We start from the raw sequence: 20,794 nt of genomic DNA, 5'->3' as shown, positions 1-20,794 counted from the left end.
GTGCTGGGTGACAGCACAGGAAGCAGAGAAGCCTCCCACAGTAACAAAAGTGACTCAAGAAGAAACAGACCTTTTGTTTTTGTCCACAAAACTGCCAGTGGAGCTGCTCTGGGAGGAAAGGTTAATTTAACTGCCTTCTAGTTGAATAAAGGTAGATCCAGAAGGTTTGATAAGCAACACCAGTGGGAGACAAGGACACAGCATAGGAAGCATGTCAGGATAATCAGAGGGAAAGGGTGCTGGTAGAGGATGCAGCAGAATGAATCTAAGAGCTGACTGCTGCCCAAATGGGCAGTCCCACTCCGCCCAGAGGATTTAGCAGATTGAATCCACTCACCAAGGAGTCAAGTGAGTGCCAAATTTTGGTACAAAGATATTGGCAAGAACAGGATCACCCATTCCAAATGCTTTTATGTGGTCTCTGTTTGCTTTGAGGAAACACATCCCAAGTTGTGTATGTATTTGATCTTTAAAGTTTCCTTCTAAGGCCAGGACTCATGGCAGTTTTTGAACCACAATGTAGAGTGAGGCATGACTTTCTAGGATATCATGCTGCCTGATGTCTTTCTCCTTCCCAGAATTTAGAGGGGAAGAGACCCAGAGAATTCAAAAACTACTAGCAAAGGTGAAGGAAGATACCTAAATTACTTATACCATTGATGGAAAAAGAGGCAGAATTCAGCCATGATACATTCTCATTGGCTGTACCCAGTCCACCTGTAATTACACATCTTTCCTTGACAAAGCACAGGACATGATGACCAGGATCTTAACAGCTACATCAGAAAACAGAGCAAAAGGGACTGAATGTGTAAGATAAATAGAATATCATTAAATAGACAAATGTTGTCTTGGATTGCATAGGTTCTATCATCATAGCACAAAGACTTCATATTATCAGAGCTTCCTACCTTCTTGATGTTCCTCACAGGCAGCTCCTCTACACACTGACTTTTCCAGGTCCTCGCAGTAATCTGACTCCCCTCACTCCTCTTTCCTTACTCTTATATAGCACTAGTTTTTATTGATTACAGGTGTGGCCTGTCAAGATCAGGGCTGCCTCCAGTCTTCAGCAACTGGTCCAGCTGTAACTCATTAGGGGACAAGATCACCCTCTACAATTCCCCCTTTTTCTTTTAACCACAGAGTTGCAGCATTTCCAGAAGTATATATTCAAATAAATTAGTATTATTGCATATTTGTATATTGCATTTAGAATTAAGAGTTATACAAATGTTCAAAATGGCATTTTACAGCACAGACATATATATATATTTCTAAATATTAGTTCAGTTCTACAGCTTTTCCCAATTTACAAAAGCACTTATCTTCAAGGTCTTTTACACTCATATTTAGCAAACACCAACTGCTGCAATTATTATATTTTGACAATAGTTTAGTCCCGAATCACATTGGGGTCACCATTTATTGTCTTAGCTATCTCGAGTTCCAGCATAGGTTCTATCATCATCATAGCACAAGGATTTCATATTATCAGAGCTTCATACCTTCTTAATGTTCCTCACAGGCAGCTCCTCTACACACTGACTTTTCCAGGTCCTCGCAGTAATCTGACACTCCTCTTTCCTTACTCTTATATAGCACTAGTTCTAATTGATTACAGGTGTAGCCTGTCAAGATCAGGCCTGCCTCCAATCTTCAGCAACTAGTCCAGCTGTAACGAATTGAGGGACAAGATCACCCTCTACAGACAAAACCATGGGAAAATGTGTTTCATTTGTTCTGTGAGAGGCAGAACTACTTTGCGCCATTACTATTGTATTTTCATGACCCTGCTAACAAATATACTCAAACATCAGTGCAGTTTTCATCAGGAGTATGCAAAAAATGCAAGCAATTTGGTACAGCCATAGTCCAATTGTAAAATCTCTGAGGAAACTCCGTAAATCCTAATATGCCAGTTCTCCTAAGGGAAGGGAAGGAAACTGCATGTGCACCAATATGCTTCTACTGATACAGCTGAAGACTGGAGAATGTAGCTTTATCAATATTGCCACAACAATGAAGCCTGTGCATATAGAAAGGTTCAAATGTAGCAAGCGATGATCCCCTTGCACATCATTTATTCAAAGTATGATATATGTATATATTTTTAATCAAGGTAATTTGCTTAATAATTTTATAAGTCTCATAATTAAGAGGGTTGAGGTTTTGGATTTTTTTTTTTTTTTTTTTTTTTGCAGGGGTGGTCTTGGAGCAATGAAAAACTATCAGGCTCAAGTGAGGGGTGCTAAATAGCTGGGGGTTCCTATAGCCTCAGCCATAAATCCACAGGCTTAGACAGGGACTGGACAGAGAAGTCTCATTCCATTAGGATACTGTGCAGAGGAGAGTGACAGCTGCATTCACAGGAAAAGCCTCAAGACCAATGAGGACACATGACTTGGCTTGGGCCCAAGCAACACTGTCGAGGTTTAAATCCTCTCATTCAAGGACACCTTGACAGAAATCACGCAAACATCTGTATTTATGCCTTCTGAGCATTTGGATGTTTGGGATAGAGACAAGTAATTACTGATTCATCCACACACTTGATGTTAATTTTTAATACGAATTTTACCAGATAACACTAAAGATACCAGCATATCAGCATAACATGAGGATAATAGTGTAAATGAGAAAGTGGGCTCATATTACAGTCCCGTTTTCAGGGCCAAGATGACTATAAATGAAACACCTTATTTGCATATTCTAAAGGTGCAATTTACCTCCCAGTCTTTAAAATAGATTCGAGAAGTTCTTTGAATACACACTGCTTTTTTTGAAATTAATTTTCAAAGAATGCAATTATTTTTCCAATAATCTCTACTAATTATTCTAGAAGTAGTTGTTTACAAAAAAAATAACCAGACCCTGAAACATTTTCCTTAAGCTTTTTTGAAACTTACTCAAAAATACACTCACTAATATAAATCACTGATGTGTAATTCATGGTTTGTTTTCCAGGCATTTCACTGTACATCCAGCATTTTGACACTTGTTATCTACTTTAAAATCTTTCAACAGTTGAAATTACATTCAGTTTTGGAATTATTTAATTTTTAACTTATTTATCCAGTCATATCCAAAGTAATCTAGTGCTCACCGTAGTAATCTAGTGCTCACTATCAAAATCCGTTGCCAGATTTTCATTCCTTTGTGCCATTTGGGATCTATGCACAATTTCCTAATTTGATTTTACCTAAAATCAGGGTGTAAACTAAACTGAAGTTATTTCATTATTTCTCTCTCTTTTTTTTTTTAAGGACAAAAATATTTTGGAACTACAAAAATATCAATATGTAGTCATTTTAGTAAAAGTATTGGAAACTGCTCTAGTGTTTCTGAGGCCCAACAAGCCTGGGACTTTACTATCATCATGAGCAGAACATCAGCTTGCACTTCTAATGGCATTTGGCCTCATGAAAGGTGCACTTAACCTACTGCAGAGGGTGAAGGAGACATCCTGTCAATATGTCAGAGTTTAGCATATTAAAGGAAAGTTCATGGTTCAAATCCATCTTTCTCAACTTATCTACAGTATAAGGCATTTTTTGTTGTTCTTGATACTCCTAGGAATCAAGAACAACAAAATTTGAGGCAAACAGTTCTGTTCCTTTCTTTGTTTCCTTTCCATAATTCAATGTTACAGAACTATCTCCCATCTTTCAGCCTCATATGAATAGCCTGACCAAGATCTGGAAGAAAATTTACTCAAAAGGGCTAAGGAGCATAAATTTGTTGTATCTGTAGGGGAACAGCTCTGAAGAAATTTTCATTTGGAAGTCATGGCCCAGGAAGACATGGTTAAACACTGAGCAGTCTTACAATGGAAGTGGAGTCTGAAAAGCCCTGAAGACAATTCAAGCCTTTGAGGGGTTTGGAGGTAGCCCAGGGTATTGACTCAGGACCTCCAGCATGACTCAAAACAAGATAGCTCAGGGTACCTAGCTTGAGATTTGTTTCTCTGCATTGTTTTACCATTTCTGTTTCAACCATTAACTGTTGAACTGAAATGTTCAGTGTCAAATTAAAATCCTAAGTGTCTAACTGGGAGATGAATTTTTTCTCTTTTGACAGTTTCTCAAATTAGTGTGACTCAGCTCCTGGTCAAATGACAGATGACAAAACCAGAGTCAAGATGTAGAATTCCTTCCACCTACGGTGTGCTGACTTATAGGAGACAGTGTCCCTCTTAGGATATTTCAGATGGTTCCCTCTTAGGATATTTTAGATGGTTCTTCTCTTCCTTGCTTCTAAGTTGGTTTTGTGATGCTTTACCCTATGCAAGAATCATACTCAATTTGTGGAACAATGAAAGCCTTCCAAGGCTTTACTTCCAGGAAGATATTAACCACAAATAAGCCCAGAAATTACCAAGTGGAAGAAAACAGACATCTGAAATTTGAAACTTATTCCTTGTCTGTAATGTGAAAGTGGAACTTGCTTCCATAAATGATTTGTAATCATTCCTGAGCATCTATTTAAAAAAAGGATAACTACAACTGAACTGGGATGAAATGTTTGCTCCACAAAACCCATGCATTGTCACTCACATCTTCCAGTAGCAGGCTTGGTCTCCTCCACTTGCCAGTGCTCTTTCCTATTTAAATGAGATGAAAACTGCTTGTAGGCAAATAGTATAAAAAAGGAGCTGACAAGATACAGTGTCTTGCCTTCCCCTGATCCATACCCCAACTCCAAGTCTTTTTTATTTTGAGCATTTTCTGTAAAGGCTGAGTGTAGAAAGTGCCTGCTAGTCTTCAGCATTCGTGACCAATCTGTCAGTCTCTTGTAATCAAGAGCTGGGATCCTTCTCCCTGCCATGTAAAGCTCCTGAGGGTGGATCAACTGATACATCAGGGAAGCCTGAACTAAAGCACCAACAGCAGCACATAAGAAGAGAGCTGAAATTGCACGAGGAGCAGGGACTCCAGGGTGTTTGTTTCACATGATGCCATGAAGCCAAATACTCCTGGCTATAAAAAGCATATGCAAAGCACTCCTGGTCTGATAAATAGGACATGTTTTTACAAATTTAAATGAAACACTGAGCATCACTGAAACCATCTGAAACCTGTCTGGTATGTTGGTCCAAAGTAGCAACTGGATAGCCAGTGACAGGGAACTTGAAAGATGCTGAAAGCCTTCCTTTTGAAGATGTCAGACTTAACACCAGCTTTTCTACTACAGAAACTCCCCCCACCCCCCACATCACAGAAATACGGAGTGCTTATTTGGCTGTATTGCAAATGAAAATAGAAATAAAATCTCCATGGACAGGTTGCCAACATACTTTAGCCTGGATGTGGCATACTGATCTCTATAAAAGTAACTCAGTCCATGTTTTCTTAGCATTTTACTTCTCTCTAAAAAGCCTACAAGTTCTGTGACAAAGACATCTGTTCACTGGAACTGTTTCATTTCAATCCTTAGACTGTCTCCTCACATATCCTGAGCTGAATTTACCTTCATAGAAGCACCACACAATGATAATTTCCTCATCACCAAATCAAACTAGATCAAGTCGACAAGGAATTAAATACTTCCATCATCTAATACCACATTCCTAAAATATACACATTAAGACTGAAGTAATAATTCATACATTCCTTTTCCATTTTGCTTCAAAGATTAAGCAAAAGATTGACAGTATTTACCAGTACCCTAATTGTTCAGGGGAGAATGTTAAGAACTGTGAAATAAGCTTCAGCTAAGCGATTGCAGGTAGAATAAGGTTATAAGAGTTTTAAATACATGATGAATAGGCTTTTATGCCTTTTGTATTGAGTGCAGATAGTGAGGCTTTTCTGAGGAATAATTTGGTCTGCCTAAATTAAGTTCCTTTGGAGAATAGTTCTGAGGAGGAGCCAAGACACCCCTGGAGGTGCTGACTGACTCCCTAAGATTCATATCTTGACTTCCTCAGATGAAATGTCTGTCAGAGTTACATCTCACTTCTATATCAGAAGTGTTCTCAAACTTTATGGATGCATGATATTTCCAGGTTCTCCAAATCAACTACAAAATTCTGCAGTGCGTCTCACATTCAAATGTTTACTGCTGTAATGAATATTAAATAATTTTCAAACAACTATCACAGAACAAAACAGCAAACATCTCATTTATGCCAATCTCAGGCTACACTGAAGTGATATTTAGCTACATTTAATAGTCTTGGTTCCATAGCTGAGTAATTGATGTAATTTTTAATATAAGTTGTTCATATTAATAATTTGAAGCAATTTATTTTGACAAGTTACAGGCCAGCTCTTCAACTGGCACGAGGACACAATGCTACAGTTGTCACCACATCATATAAACCCTAGCACTTGGCTTGGAAAGAAGACTCCTCCTGACTCAGATCACTGCTGAAGATGTGAATTTCACAATTTGAAATTCACTGAAAAACATTTAAGCCCTCAAACTTCATATTTGCTTGTGTTCATGCCATAAAGCTCAATGACTATAATAGTCATGGAAAATTAACACTGAAGGGGCACAGACTAATTCAGAATGAATTTGTTTTAAACATGGATGAAGACAATTCATTTGCCTGATTGCCTAGAGAAATGAAGTTTTGGATGATGAAATTGCAACCAGCTGTTGTGAGAACAGGAAACTAAAAAACCTGAGGAATGAAGGGGAATGCAGAAGTCAGCACCGAGGAGAAAACTGCCCAATTTCTATAGGAAGAGAGTCAAGACAGCAGACAGTCTGGAGGTGAGCTGAGACAGAAATTCTTACGAAGAATTGGAAATTTAGATCTAAGAAAATTTCAGGATAAAACGGGTGAATAATTATTTTTTGAAATTCAGGCTGTGTTCCTGCTTTGTAGCCACTTGGGAGCCTTTCAAATAGACTGCCATAAAATATTTTATGGGTCAAATTTCTCTTTTTCTGCCACATTTTTAAATTTTCTGCGACCATGTGGTCACTAGTCTGTCATAATGAGGCTCAGGCTCGGCATCCAGCCTGGGATGGTGTCATTTGCATTGGGCTGGTCACATCATCATTTCTTTTCTAGGACTCTACCACACATGGATGGGTTCAGATTTCTGTCAGCACCTTAGAAACTGGAGTTCACTGGCCAACTGCCTGTGACAATAGGGACTGGCTGAGGAACTCAGCTTTCCCTTTGCAGTCTGCATTTACACAAACCACATCAAATTAGCTGTGGCTGTACAAGCTTCTAATTAGGCCTCTTTCAAGGCAAGGTCATAAAAAATTGAAAGGACAAAAAAGGTAGGCAAAAAAAAGTAGCAGCCTGAACTACAGGAGTTTTGCTCTCAAAACCACTCAACTACCACAGAGCTCTTACAGGGGAGGGAGATGTGAGGTGCACTCTGCCTTAGGGTGGCCTTAAGGTCTGTTTCTCCCAAACCAGGAAGCCTGCAAGGATCCATAGTTTTGAGATAGGTGCTGCAGTCAAGTACATTTTAGTGAACAGAGTTTTGAAAGAATACTCTTCCTTTAATGTATTCTGGAACCGTGGAGCAATTGCTTTACACTCTGACAGTCTCATATCACAAACAATTTGCCTGCAATTAAAAGAGAAAACACTCGGTACTCTGTTTTGCAAGTGAACATGAAAAAGCCTGACAAACAGTCCCTAAAATCCTTAACAATGACTTAAGGAATAAAATAACAAAATGAAACTACGTGGAGGTTAATGCAGATACCAGATGGGAGACTTAGAGCAATGTCTGCAGTTAGCAGCACGAGGAAATCTGAAGGCCAATATGTGCTGACATTATGGCAGATAAGGTAGTGGAAAGTAATCCTCACAATGAGATAATATAGCTTTTTCATATAATTATGATATTTGAAAAATGTAGTAACTTCATTTGAAATATCAAAATATCTAGTCAGCATAAGCTATAACATTAATAGGCTGAGTAAAGAGAATAAATATTTTTATCCTATTTAATCATAAATTTGGCTTAATGACCTTTATCTGATTATATGAGCAGCCCAAGCAACAATATTAAATAAATAAATAGAATATTAAAAGATTGTTAGCAGATAAGCTGCTTGGAAATTTCCAGATTAAATGTATTTGGGGGAGGGAGCTCTGTCATTTACCAGTATATACATTTTCAAAATTAAGATGACTGCACAGGTGCTCCAGCTGAGCCTCAAGTCTGTTGCTGTCCCTGCCCATTGCTGTGAAAAACCTCTCCTTGGCACCCTGGTGGGAACCAAACGATTTTTCAGGAGAGATGCTGGTTTGGCCAAAAAAAACCCCAAAAAACAACCAAGCAAGAAAGAAAAGACAGCCTCACAACTAAAAACAGTCTCTCTCCTTTGTTACACACAAATAATAATTACTACGGTTTTGTAATGTGATTGACCTAAAGAATTAATTAAAGTGTAAAACATAGATTGCACTCTTAAGTTTGTGTTAAGCACAGAAAATAAACTTCTGTTCCCAGGTGGGCACTGCACTGCTTCACACAATTTGTTCCACCTTGCCTGAACAGACCCATATACATTTTCCCTGCACCAGTAGCAACATGAAATAATAATAAAAAAACTAATAATAAAATCACAGTTCTTCCCTTCCACTACAATTTTCTCCCCTGTTTAATTTTCTGCCCAACTCTTGTTTTCTTATCTTTTTGTGCTGCCAAACCTTCAATTTAATTGGAGAATTGATTCACTTAGAGCAAAATAGTTTTGGTACATTTGATGGGTTTATTTGTTTGGTGGGTTTGGGGTTTTTTGGGTAGGGTTTTTTGTTGTTGTTTTTTGGGGTTTTTTGTTTTGTTTTAGTTTGGTTTTTGTTTTGTTGTGTGTTTCACTTGTTTTGTTGTTTTGGTTTGTTTGTTTTCTTTTTTTAAACAAGGTGTCATTCCCAACATCATCACAAAAAGCCCTGCTGATGGACTGGAGCAGGCAAAATATGTACATCAGTACTTCTGCCAAAGACAGACCTTCACCATAAGTCAAGGTGCCTGATAACTTTCTAAACAGGCTTGATTAGTAAAGCAAAAAAAATATTATAAAGAAATTCTCAAATGCAGGTGTTATCACAGAATGACACTGTCTATGTGATCAGGACAGATAATGTTTTATCCTGGCTTATGGATATATTTGCATCATAGAGATCAAAATGAGAATTTTATCCCATTGGCAAGTATAGAATCCATTTTTTAATGGGAAGAGAAGGTTATAACATGGGGTCTATCTTTGTAAAAGACTTATATACATATATATCTCAGACACAGCAGAAAAATAAAATATTGTAGGCAAATAAATGAGCCTTAATACGGGTTAAAACAAGACTTCTCTGACTGACATTTTATCCTTGCAAGTTTCTGAAGTCTAAAATATTCTACAGGTGAGTTCTCTACCCTGAGATTTCCTCCAGTCCCATGAACTTAACTTTCCAAGTTAAGTTGGAACTTGGAAGTGAACTTGCCAAGTGGTCTGTTCATGTCAAACAGGGAAAGCATCTGCTTTCCTCACTGCCTGACAATTCTCCAGAAGAGCCCCACCAAGCACTGTTCAGGGGGATCTAAGGCAGGGATGGGTGTGCTCAGAAGCAACTATTCTGTTGTAAATGACCACACCCCTACATCACCAGCCCCATAGGAGAGCAATGCTCATCCTACCCTGCACCCCAAAAGGAGCTCAGATGAGGGGTCATAATTTTCTAGATACATTTGTTTTCAGTCTTAAATTACATATTTAAATTTGTAGGAGGGAGAAAATGACAGATGTGTTAAGGTTTAGTAAAGAATGCTTGCTTTAATTGTAGCAAGAGGTTTCTGATAGTGAAGCAAGATCCATATTGCAGGTTTGGTCTATATATGCCTCTCAAAACAAATTGCATATGCTTTAAGAGCCAGAAAATATTATGTATTTCATTATACATTTAATCTTGAAATATATCATGTTGAAACTATTATGTATTTATGTTTGCAAACAGTAATGAAAAAATTGAGTTTGATATTCACAGACCAATGAAATACAAATTCCTATGGCATTGTGTTCCCTTTTCCTCCCATATCATCAATGTCTCTGATTATACTTCCTTATGTGTTAATTCACCCTGACTGATCCCTCAGCCTTCTTCCTTGACTTTCACAGCATCAGATAATATCCACAAAGACCATCCAGTCCAACCCCTGGCCCTGCACAGGACACCCCAAGAGCCACACCGTGTGCCTGAGAGCACTGTCCAAAGGTTCCTTGAACTCTGTCAGGCTTGGTGCTGCTCCCTGGGGAGCCTGTTCCAGTGCCCAGCCACTCTCTGGGTGAAAAACCTTTTCCTAATACCTAATATCCACCTTAAACCTGCTGACACAGATTCAGGCCATTCCCTGAGGTCCTGTCACTGGTCACCACAGAGAAGAGATCAGTGCCTGCCCCTTCTCTTATGACAAGCTTCTCTGAAACTTCTTCTGTGCCAACTACCAGTCAAAAAGACAAACAGCTTCAGGGTTTCTGTAGAGAAGACTTTGGGCTTTTTCATCTTGCTTACCTTTGGTCAAACTTGCCAGAGCTGAATATTCCCAAGATTTTTAGCCTCTTCTCCCCCTGCCAATTCAGGGCAGAACAAGACAGTGAGATATAGACAAGATTAGGTGGAAATTGCTGCAGCCCGTGCCTTAGAGTTTAAGCAAGCAGAGTTTGTTCCTTACACAAATTGCAAGAACAGATGCTGAACACTTTCTAGCCACCTTCAAAACTGACCGAATATATTTGTTTGGGAAAATATAAAAGACAAATTGACTTTTAGATTAATGGCTACCATATTGGTAATGTACAAATCACTTTTAACAGCCACTATTAACTTGGTAAAGAGAGGCTTGCTAACTGCTCTTTAATTAAGTACACTTAATGACCTTAAGGGGATTAGTAGTCTTGTCTGATAATCAATAAGCATGGCAAGATTGCCAACCCACAGACATGGGTTGGAGAACAAAATTAATCTGTGCAGATTAGTTGTACCTGGTTTGGTGCGTTTCCCAAGACTGCTGCAAAATTACTTCAGTTTAAAATACTTACAAAAATGTATTAAATGTGCACTAAGTAGAACATGTTTTACACAAGATTTTTCTTTATTTAACCAGTGTAAAAATGTCATGTGTTTTTTAGGAAAATCCTGTCTTCTGGCCAGGAGCTAGTGCAAATCATTCTGGAAGAAATATAAAAAAAAACCCAAAACATTAGTAAATACCCATGCTGCAGTCTCTGGAGAGAGCTGGAGGCTGAAAGAAAGGAGAGTGAACATGTTCTTAGAAGACTTAGAGTGAAACACTGTCCCCACAAATCAATCCCTAACAATGGCACAATTCCTGCCAGCTGCTGCCAAAGCCACCCTGCCCATACATGGGTTTCTTTTCCTCCTCTCTCTTGGGCTTCAGCCATCATTCAAGACAAATTGTGGGCCACTGGATAAAGCATATCAGTTTTATTCTTTCCATGTGTTTGGCAAACAGGAGGAAGCTTTATGTAAAAGGCAGATATAGAAGCATTTTTTTAATTATTACTTTAAAGGTAACAGTGCCCACCTCAATATCCGTGCCTCATCCCAGTGCACAGATTCATTCCTTCAGTTTGAGGGTTGGAGTTCAGAAGAGAAGCCAAGAAATTGAATTAACACTGCATATGTAAAATTCAAAGAAAAGTCCAAACAGCAAAAAATACTGTCCCTGCCAAACATCAATGTCTCAGCAACAAATATGTCCTTACAATCTGATAATAACTCTTAAGGTAAGAGAATTAAGCAGTTATGATTAGGAATTTCTGAACACTGTTGTTGGTTTCCCCTTTTTCCTTGAGAATAAAACCCCTCCCTGGCCCTTTAAGTCTGAGTGTCATGTCTGCAGTAAATCAGGGGGATTTAATTGCAAAAGAGAAGCCTCTCAAAGACATGTATATGGTATATTGACACACTACCAGAGCCATAGGGATATTAAAATTGATTTCCAACAAGCTGAGGCCTTCTGCTTTCTTATCCTGTGTCCCAGAAATATACATTAACACCACTCCTAAACAGGGCTAATTAGCTTCCAAAAATAGCTGCCTGTATGGAAGGTGGAACATGGACACACACATCTTGCCTTCACTCCGTTCAGCAGCAGCTGCCAAAGTGCACAAAACATTTTGCACGTTGACCAGGATGGGGCTTTACTCTCTTGGCTTTATGGGACAGCCCATGAATTTAATGAGGCACTTGGTACCTTGTAACCTGGTCGCTGTTGTTTGTCCCGCCCACCATTTTTTTTCATGGATTTTCAATTCTTCTTCTAAGCCCTTCAGTTGAGAAGTACCTCCACTGAGGTACCAGTACTTCACTGAGGTACCAGTCCGAACAGTGGTAATATGCTCAGGCTTTTAACTGTAGTTAAACCACCAACCTGCTGGATTTTAAGCAGCTCCTGAATAGCATCAGCATCCCTCTCTGAGAGTGCCTGGCAGGTCAGAGAAAACATTGTTTCAGCCCACATCTTCTACCCAAGGGCTAAACTACACCTGACTCGAACTACAAAAAAACCCAATTTCTCTCTTTCTGCCTTAAATACAGAGGGGTGGGGACCTCCTGTTCCTCAGACTTCATTGCCCAAGAGCATCACTGAAACTGATGCCAGATGAGGGCAAATTAAGCTAAAGTACCTGGAGGCCTCCTGCTGTCACAGGTATGATGAAGATCCTGACAGCCCCAACAGTTCCAGAGGGGACCCCAGCTCAGGTTGCCCTTTGTTCTGTATCACAAAATCAAAGAGTAGTGTTCTGATTTTTTGTTAAGATACCTCTGTATCCCAGTATCTGCCTCCTACCTGCTTAGCCTTGTTAGTCCAACTAATATTCTGCATTGACTTAACACTGATGATAATAACACTAGAATATAACTGCAATGACTCCAATTTCCTCCAAGAGTGGTAGGCTGTTATGAACATAACAAAAAAAGCACACTGGAGAACATTTATTCCCTCAAACATACTCCATTCCTACATATGTTTCTCTCTCCTGTCCATATTTCTCTCTCCTCCCTACCATGGCTGCATTTTCTTTTGTGTTTTGGTATCTTTTCCTTTCTGCAGATTTTACCTCCCTCTTCTAACATGGACATGACCTTCTCATCTTCAGATTCTTCCAAATCCATGGGCATGCTTGATGACTGCTGTATGCTACCCCTTCTGGCCACCATTAGTTTATCTATATTAACCAAACTCTGCTCCAGATTCCCATTGCTGTTGGCATGGTCTATAAATTTAAATAGATTTTTTTATGCATTAGGTAAGTCCTCTCTAATACTCGTCGCTTTGCCAAAATGAAGTCTACTGAAAGAAGTGCAATTTGGCTGGGCCACGATGCTAAATAAAATTAATTTATCTTTAAGCTGAAACATCTGTTAAGAGCATTTGACTTCATGAATGGCATTTCCAAACTGGAGCAGTCCAAGGAGCGTGTTGTGCTGCACAGGTATTGAGCCACACAGCTTCTGTTGCCTGCTTTTAGACACTGATGAACGAAACAAAGAGGCATAAAGGCTCAGAGCCACCCATTGTGGGGATTTGGATCCCAAGCAGCCCTGCATTTGCTGCAGGGTGACCCAGTGGGATCCAAAATGTGATACATTTTCTGGGAATCTCTCACGCTGAACAAGATTGCGTGTGTTCTTCCCATAAAAAAAATACCAGTAAATTAATGGAAGCAGAGAGACAAGTCAGCTTTGCTTCCTATTCAATATCACCTTCCTCTGCCCAGCTGTTTCTGTTGTGAGTCTACAAAGAAGTGGTGCAGTCCTATAAGGATGCAGTAGACTCTCTTGTTTTTCTTGGAGCTATAAACCATGTGGATAGGCTCGTGGATCCTTTTGTTATGCTGCTCTGGTGAAAGGGTTTTGTAGTGTAAAGCGACTGACCTTAATCTTTTCACATTGGGAGCTGAAATTTTTTTTCCCCTGAATCTTCTGGTTGTAAGACAGACTCCATTTATATGTAAGATATAAGAATAGCCTGGCTCAGCAAGTCATTTAGAAAGACATTTGGTCAATGTAAAGGAGTATGGGGAAGGAGGGGGAAGGGGTGCCCCTCTCCATTGTTGACTTTTGTCATGGTCACCTTGTGAGTGGGTCTCTGTCGAGGTGACAAAGGAGCAAGGGAATCAATGCTGGAACTATGTAAAACCTCATATATTGCAAGTATAGGCACGTTTACATTTTACAGCATTATCAAGGCCCATCTTAACAATTCGCCCCAAATCCATCAACATACCACAATCTCAAATATATCAAAGACACTTTTTGTTGTTGCTGTAGTCAGAGGATAAGATATAATAATGAGAGAGGACAAAGAGTCATAGAAAGAAATTGAAGAACAAGTTCATTTCAATCCAAACTGAGATGCAAAGCCAAACCAGTGCATCCCTGTAGTTGTCTGTATCACTCGTTGTTGCCTTACAACATCTGGAATTGGGCTCAAGGAATGACTTATTCCCTCCCATCACAGTTTGTTTGTATCCATCTGTAAGAGGTAGAGCACATGGACAGCATCAGTCTTTGTTTATATGCATGGACTGATTCATAATTTCCCACAGTCTTAGTTGGACATGGGATCATATCTCCACCCTACAGATGGAAAAGAGCCAGTAAATGGATGTCCATGTTCACACAAACCAGAGCACAAGAGAAACTTACTAATAGAGATTTGTATTCCTTCTCCCCACTGCTGCACCTTGGAAAACACAGGTGACCAGGTCACTGGCACTGCTGTAAGCTCTGTGTGCTGCACTCTGCACATTTAATCTCAGCAGAAGCAGCCCCTCTTGGACAAGGATTGGGCTATGGTTTTTAGGGTACCTTGAGCAGAGAAAAGGAATCAACCCCAGATGTTCTAGAATACGGCTGATCTCAATCTCATCTGGAGTAATATATGACTGCTAGGGTAGGCTGACCCTGAGCCAGTCACCCTGACCCAGCTAGGGAATGGGGGAGAATCAAAAGTGTCCTTAAACCACAACAGCACGGTGTGGGGAGAGGAGAGAGTGTCACTCATTTTGGGAAACAGCCCTTTCAGAGAAAGCTGATTGCAAGGAAGTCTCATGGAGGCTGCATGGACAGAAAGGACAAGAACTAAAAACATCTCTCTGCTGAGACTATGCTACAATATTCTTCATAAGCCCTGGGCTCAAGCCTGAGCTTGAGCATCTGCAGTATCCACTAAAGGGCACTCACATGGACCATGGGACATGAGTAACTTCTATTCCACGGCATCCCCAGGGCCAGCCCAAATGAAATTTTTGCTGCTACTTCTTCCTGACACAAATAACAGTGTGGGCTGGAGCCCTGAGCCCAGAGCTGGGAGCCACAGGATGGGGGAAGCACCCTTTCCAGAAGGAAAATATCATTCCCTGCCTCCACTCCATGTTAAATTTTTTGAGCCAGCATTGATAACACAGAGATGGTCCTGCAGAGAGGAGGAGAACAAGGAGACTGGAGGGGAAGAAGGAGTGAAAAGGCTGGGCTGGGGGAGGGTGTTCTTATCACTTCTTTTGTGATGACAGAAAGTGGCTGTGTGATTGTGCTGAGGTTTCATCACAGCAGAGCTGAACGACCTGCCGGGAGTTAAGTGAGGTGGAAACCACCGGCATGACCTGGGATTCAGCCCCTGCTAGAGGAGATTATTCCATGCCTCTGACTAATCTGTACAACTCAGGTCTATGTGCTATAGATACCTCATTCTTTAAGGTGTTTGTGTTACACAGGATCAGGCAGAATATTCAGTGAAGGGTCAGCTGTGGTTAGAGAGAGAGACCTGTGCACTTGGAGAGTGTGAGGGGTGGGAGGCTTGCAGACCCCACAGAAACATTTCTGTGTCAGAATATAGAGATGCTCCCTGGGATTCAGACCCAGGTATTTCTTTTTCCATTTAAATCAGGGTTGCAGTGAAGAAGGAAACTACTGAGGATGATATGGATGTTTTCCATTCAGTACTACCCAGGAGCCCTGTAGACCCCAAGTTAACCTCTGGCAAGTAACACTGGCACTTCTGTGACTCCTTCACAGCCTGGTATGAGAATTCTACCCTTATTGACTTCCTCATACTGCCAGTCCCTCACCTTGTGGCCATTCCCAATGAAGCTGTGAAATTAGATAGAGCATGGTAGATTGAACTGGAGAGTGTTAGGAGTGCGATTCATAAGGCACTTGTGATTTAAAAATATTTTTTCTTTTAACCCTTTTCACTTGCCGTTTACCCTCTAACTCTCTCTCTAGAAAGTCTTTTGAGAGGCTGCTGCAGCAGGTTCCACACACTCCCAGCTGGGCAAAGTTTGCAAAAGACATCTATCCTCAGCCAGACCAGCTCGTGGGTCTGGCTCCAGCAGCCTGTGCCCTGTGCCAGTCAGCCCACGTCTGGTGTGGGTGGCTGGCAGCTTGTCAGGGAGCTGGGAAGGGCGGGTGATGGGGCATTGCTGCAGGGGAGGTGTACCCAGCAGCCCTCTCCTCCCTCTGCAGGTGTGTGGCAGCTCCTCTAATCCATGTCCTGGGGCAGATAACCTGCCCTCCCACCATTCCCTGTCTCACTGCTGTCCCCCTGCTCTTGCTCAGATGCCTGCGCTGCACTGCTCAAGTGCTTCTCTGGGAGATGCTTCTGTCAGCAAAGCAGGGCACAGAAAGCACCCAGCCTTTAGATGGAGCAGCTTTTCACCAGCATGAGCACTTGGGTGACTGGGAAAAGGCAAACTACAGGTGCCCAACTGGTTCCCTGGAATGCCAAACACAGGGTTAGAGCCTGTTTGCAAGCAGGCAGAGATGCAACCCCACAGCACATCTCCTGCTGCCCTCCCGGCCCTGGGTGCTGGATTGGACAAGGCAGGGATGGCACAGCCCGGCAGCCTGGCAATCCATGGGGTCAGTGCTGGCAGCGGGCAGCCACTGTGGCATGGGCTGGAGAGGGAGGGGAGGCCACGAGGCAGCACAGAAGTGGAGGATTTGTGCTAAGGCTCCAGGACTGTCTTAAATCTCCAACATCTGCCAATTTAAGTACAGCTGAATTGCCGGATAATTCTGCTGGTGGCGCTCCTGGGAACACCCAGCCCAAGCAGAACAATTTTGAAGGAAATTACATGAGCTGGGATTTAGTGTTGTCTCTTTAGCTTGTGGAAGAGATAATCTGGCCCATTTAATGTGAAACAAAATTTGCTCTGTTTCACACAGGCGTAAGGAGATAGTTTTGCCTTGAGAAAGCAGCAGTAAATGACTCTGAAGTCCTGCTGTCACTTGTTCACCAAGCTGCCGTAATATGGAGTGGCAAGGGCTGTTTTCCTGGGCCACTTTCTACATATAAGTAATGCTTTTCATAAAGAACACCACTTAGTCTTATGACAAAATTCCTCTAGTGTGACACAGAAGAGCACTGACATCATTCTTGAGGGCTGCAGAATTTATGGCACAGTTAATTATTAATTTGGCTGGAATTTGTAAAGTAGAAGGGAGTTTTTGTGCTTTTAGGCCATGCTCTCTGTGTGTAAATCTCTCATATGTCTGCCATAATAATATTCCCGCAGCTATGTTGTCACCTATTGTAATTTTTCTGCTAATAAGAAAATTTAAACTAACCAGGAATCCTAAATTTGGAGACTAGTTGTTTATTTCAAATATACTCTAGAGAAATAATAATGCAGTTCTGCTCTGAATTTAATTTAAACAGGAACAGGCAAAACAAATCTCTGCGGAGGGCATTTGACAATAATAAAATATTTCTCCCAGCGGGTGAGCTGGTAGCAATTGTATTGTTGCCATCAAAGCTCACGTTTCAGCAGGTCATTACCATCATAACAAGCCCTTGGACCAACTGGCATGGACATGCAACATTGAGCTCCTGATGGGCACATTATTTCAGACCTTTAACTTCATGGAGAACAAGACAAATACTCCTGGGAGCAGAGGATTATATTTTGAAATTCCTTTCTTTTCTGTTCTGCTTAATAATAAGAGCCTGCCTGTAATCAATCTACCGCCACTTGCTCCTTTATATTAACGGAGATTGTAAGGAGCCAGCTTGGGAATGCAAACACCAGGAGTCAGCGACCCTTCATCTTAACGAAACACTAACCATTAGCTTGGCCAGGATGTGGCAGCACAAACACTTTGGGATAAAAATGACAAAAGCAAATAAATTCATCCATATTCTTTTCCACAGTTACTTGGGGCTTTTTTCCCCTTCTCCAATAGCAACCACAAGGAGGAAGTTTGTGATCTGTGTGTTAAAGGCAACGTATGGACGCCTGGAATTAGCTTTGCATTGTAAGAGAAAACACACTCTGCCTTGTGAGGCAGCTACGGCTGGATAACAAGGGATAGAGTAATTAGCAAAGTGCCATGTGAAATCAGAGACCTACATTACACCAGAGAGATGAAATGCAAAGGAAAGGAAAGGTGTGAGCAAAGAAAGCTGTTAAGGAGAACTAACAAAGGCCATAGAAGTAAATGTGGAAAACAGATGGAAGCTGTCCCGTCCTTGAGTTTGGAGCAAGATCCAGGATCCAGGACAGCTAATGTTAAAATTTTTTAAAAGAGGCATTTTCTGCAGAAGCCTGTACACAAAAAAATCTCAGGTGTTTTCGTGCTTATGGTAGGGTTTTTCCCACTAGGGTATGACTGGGCAATGCTACAAGAGGTCACTTATACACGTACAACATGAGGGCTTGTCTAAGGACAGTATTCCCGTGTCTGTTCTCCTTCATAATCTTCCTTTTGGTTTTAGTGGTCTGGTTTTTTATCCGTATTTAGTTTTTCAGCACTGGCATTGTTAAGGAACACACATAACTGCACATGCAATAGCACTGACTGGCACAGGGCTTTCCTGCCATTTCCTGAAAAAGGATCAGCTGCAGGGACCACACAAGGACACTTCTGGTTGGTGTTTGCCAGACCTTCTCACTCTGTGAAATCACAAGGTCAAAAAATCCCCTCCAACCAAACAAAGAACCCAAATGACATCAAGTTAGGCCATTACTTGACCGCAAAGCTCCAGAGAAAATTCACAGCCCCACACAAACCCCATGCCATAGGTGGCCAGCTCAGGGAGTGGCGTTTTCCTTTCAGATCAACACCAATGGCTGGGGCTGAGAGCGTGGGTGCCAGTGAGGGACAGTGGAGCTGTCAAACACCTCCAGAGGCAAAACCCCACTCTTGGACTGGGCTGGCTTCTTTTACCTGGGGGGCAGGTGGAGTAGGGGAGGGGAAGGATGATTTAAAGCACATCAGTCAAAACCTGATTTCACTGAGCCATACCCCCAGTGGGAAGACTCTTGATTTGCCATCTTATTTTAGCTAAGTTGTGTTGTGGTAGCCACGAGCTGGGGTTGCAGCAGTTGAGAGCTACAGCAGGGTGTGTTGTCTGAGCTATGAATGCCAGTACCCCAAGCCCTTTTTTAATTTTCTTTAAAGACTAAGTAGCTATTTCTGTAGTTCAGAAAGGTTTGTGCTCTTAGCCAAATTCCCCACAGATTCCTACTGAAACATTTCCAATGGATTCCTGTGCCTGTCCTGGCTTTACAGCGGAGAGAGCAGAGGCAGAAGAAAGAAAAGACAAACCAGAAAAACTCTGCAGAGACAGAGCTCTAGAAGAGGCTTCACCTGAGAATTGTATTTTTTCTTCTGTGATGCTCAATTTCTCTCATATGGTGTTTCATGATCCTCTCATGAAAAATGGTACAGAAAGCATGATTTTTTAACTGCATGTGAAAACTTCAGTCAATGATTAGGGTCAAACACATGTTGAGGAAGCCTAGGAGTGCCACTTACAGATTATTTTCCTTTTGTATGTGAAAATTTGTAACACTGCTTTTTTCACTTTTTAAGATGCAGTACTAGGTTTTCTTTTGAAGAGGAACTTTGCAATAATTAAAAATCAGGAAACTAATAAAAAGGGGGGAAAACACTAGAAAATGGGAAAAGCCAGCTCTGTCCAAGCACACTGTGTGTGTGTATGGATGTATGGCTGTGTACACAGCAGTGCCAATGCTAAAGCCCAATTCTGATCATCTTTGCAGAGTCCACGCAGAATTCATCTTCCTATTGCCCTGCTGCTCCTTTCACTCACAAGAAGCCCCCCTGTTTCCCCAGACAGACAAAGCACAGACAGCACGGCAGCAGGGCAGGAGTGCCTCTCGCTGTGCTGGCACCTGCAGGCTGTGAAGCACCAGGAGCCCTCGGTGCTGCCCCGGTGCCGGGGCTGACACCGCTCCTGTCCCCGAGCAGCCCCGGTGCCATCAGCCAGAGCCTCCCGAGGACGGCCGGGAGCGAAGGTGAGAAACACGCTGGCGAACACGACAAAACACTATCAAGATAGGCTAAAAAGCAAGAAAAGCACACATTAGCACTTCTGTGATGGCTCCAGAAGGGTCTGCAGGACAGAGGGGCTGAGCCTGAGCGAGGGGGCTGCAGCCCCTGACAGCGATGGGGCCCAGGGCCCATGTGTGGCCCCTCTGCCCCAGATGTTTAACCCGCCTGGATCCTGACAGCTTTCGGGGACCTTCATCCACACCAGTCTGCAGCACTGCTCTGGGGGCTCTTTGCTTCCATTCAGCAACACTGGATCAAATAATACAGGGTTTTTTCTTAATTTATTTTTATTTTTACTCAGAACACATTAAAGGAGTCTCCTGCAGTAGGAAATCAACGATAGACTCAGTTCTTGATGGAGAAGGCAAAAAACTACTTCTATATGATATTAATGTGATCTTAAAATAGTGGGAAAGTTTTAAGACATTGACAGAGAGGCAACGGTTTTGAGTAATGCAGGTTGATGCTTTAAGATTAAATAAGTGCTAT

Source organism: Serinus canaria, chromosome 3 (genome assembly GCF_022539315.1).
Source record: "Serinus canaria isolate serCan28SL12 chromosome 3, serCan2020, whole genome shotgun sequence".
Lineage (NCBI taxonomy): Eukaryota > Metazoa > Chordata > Aves > Passeriformes > Fringillidae > Serinus > Serinus canaria.
The sequence above is the reverse complement of the archived record's forward strand: the minus strand, read 5'-3'. Positions refer to the sequence as shown.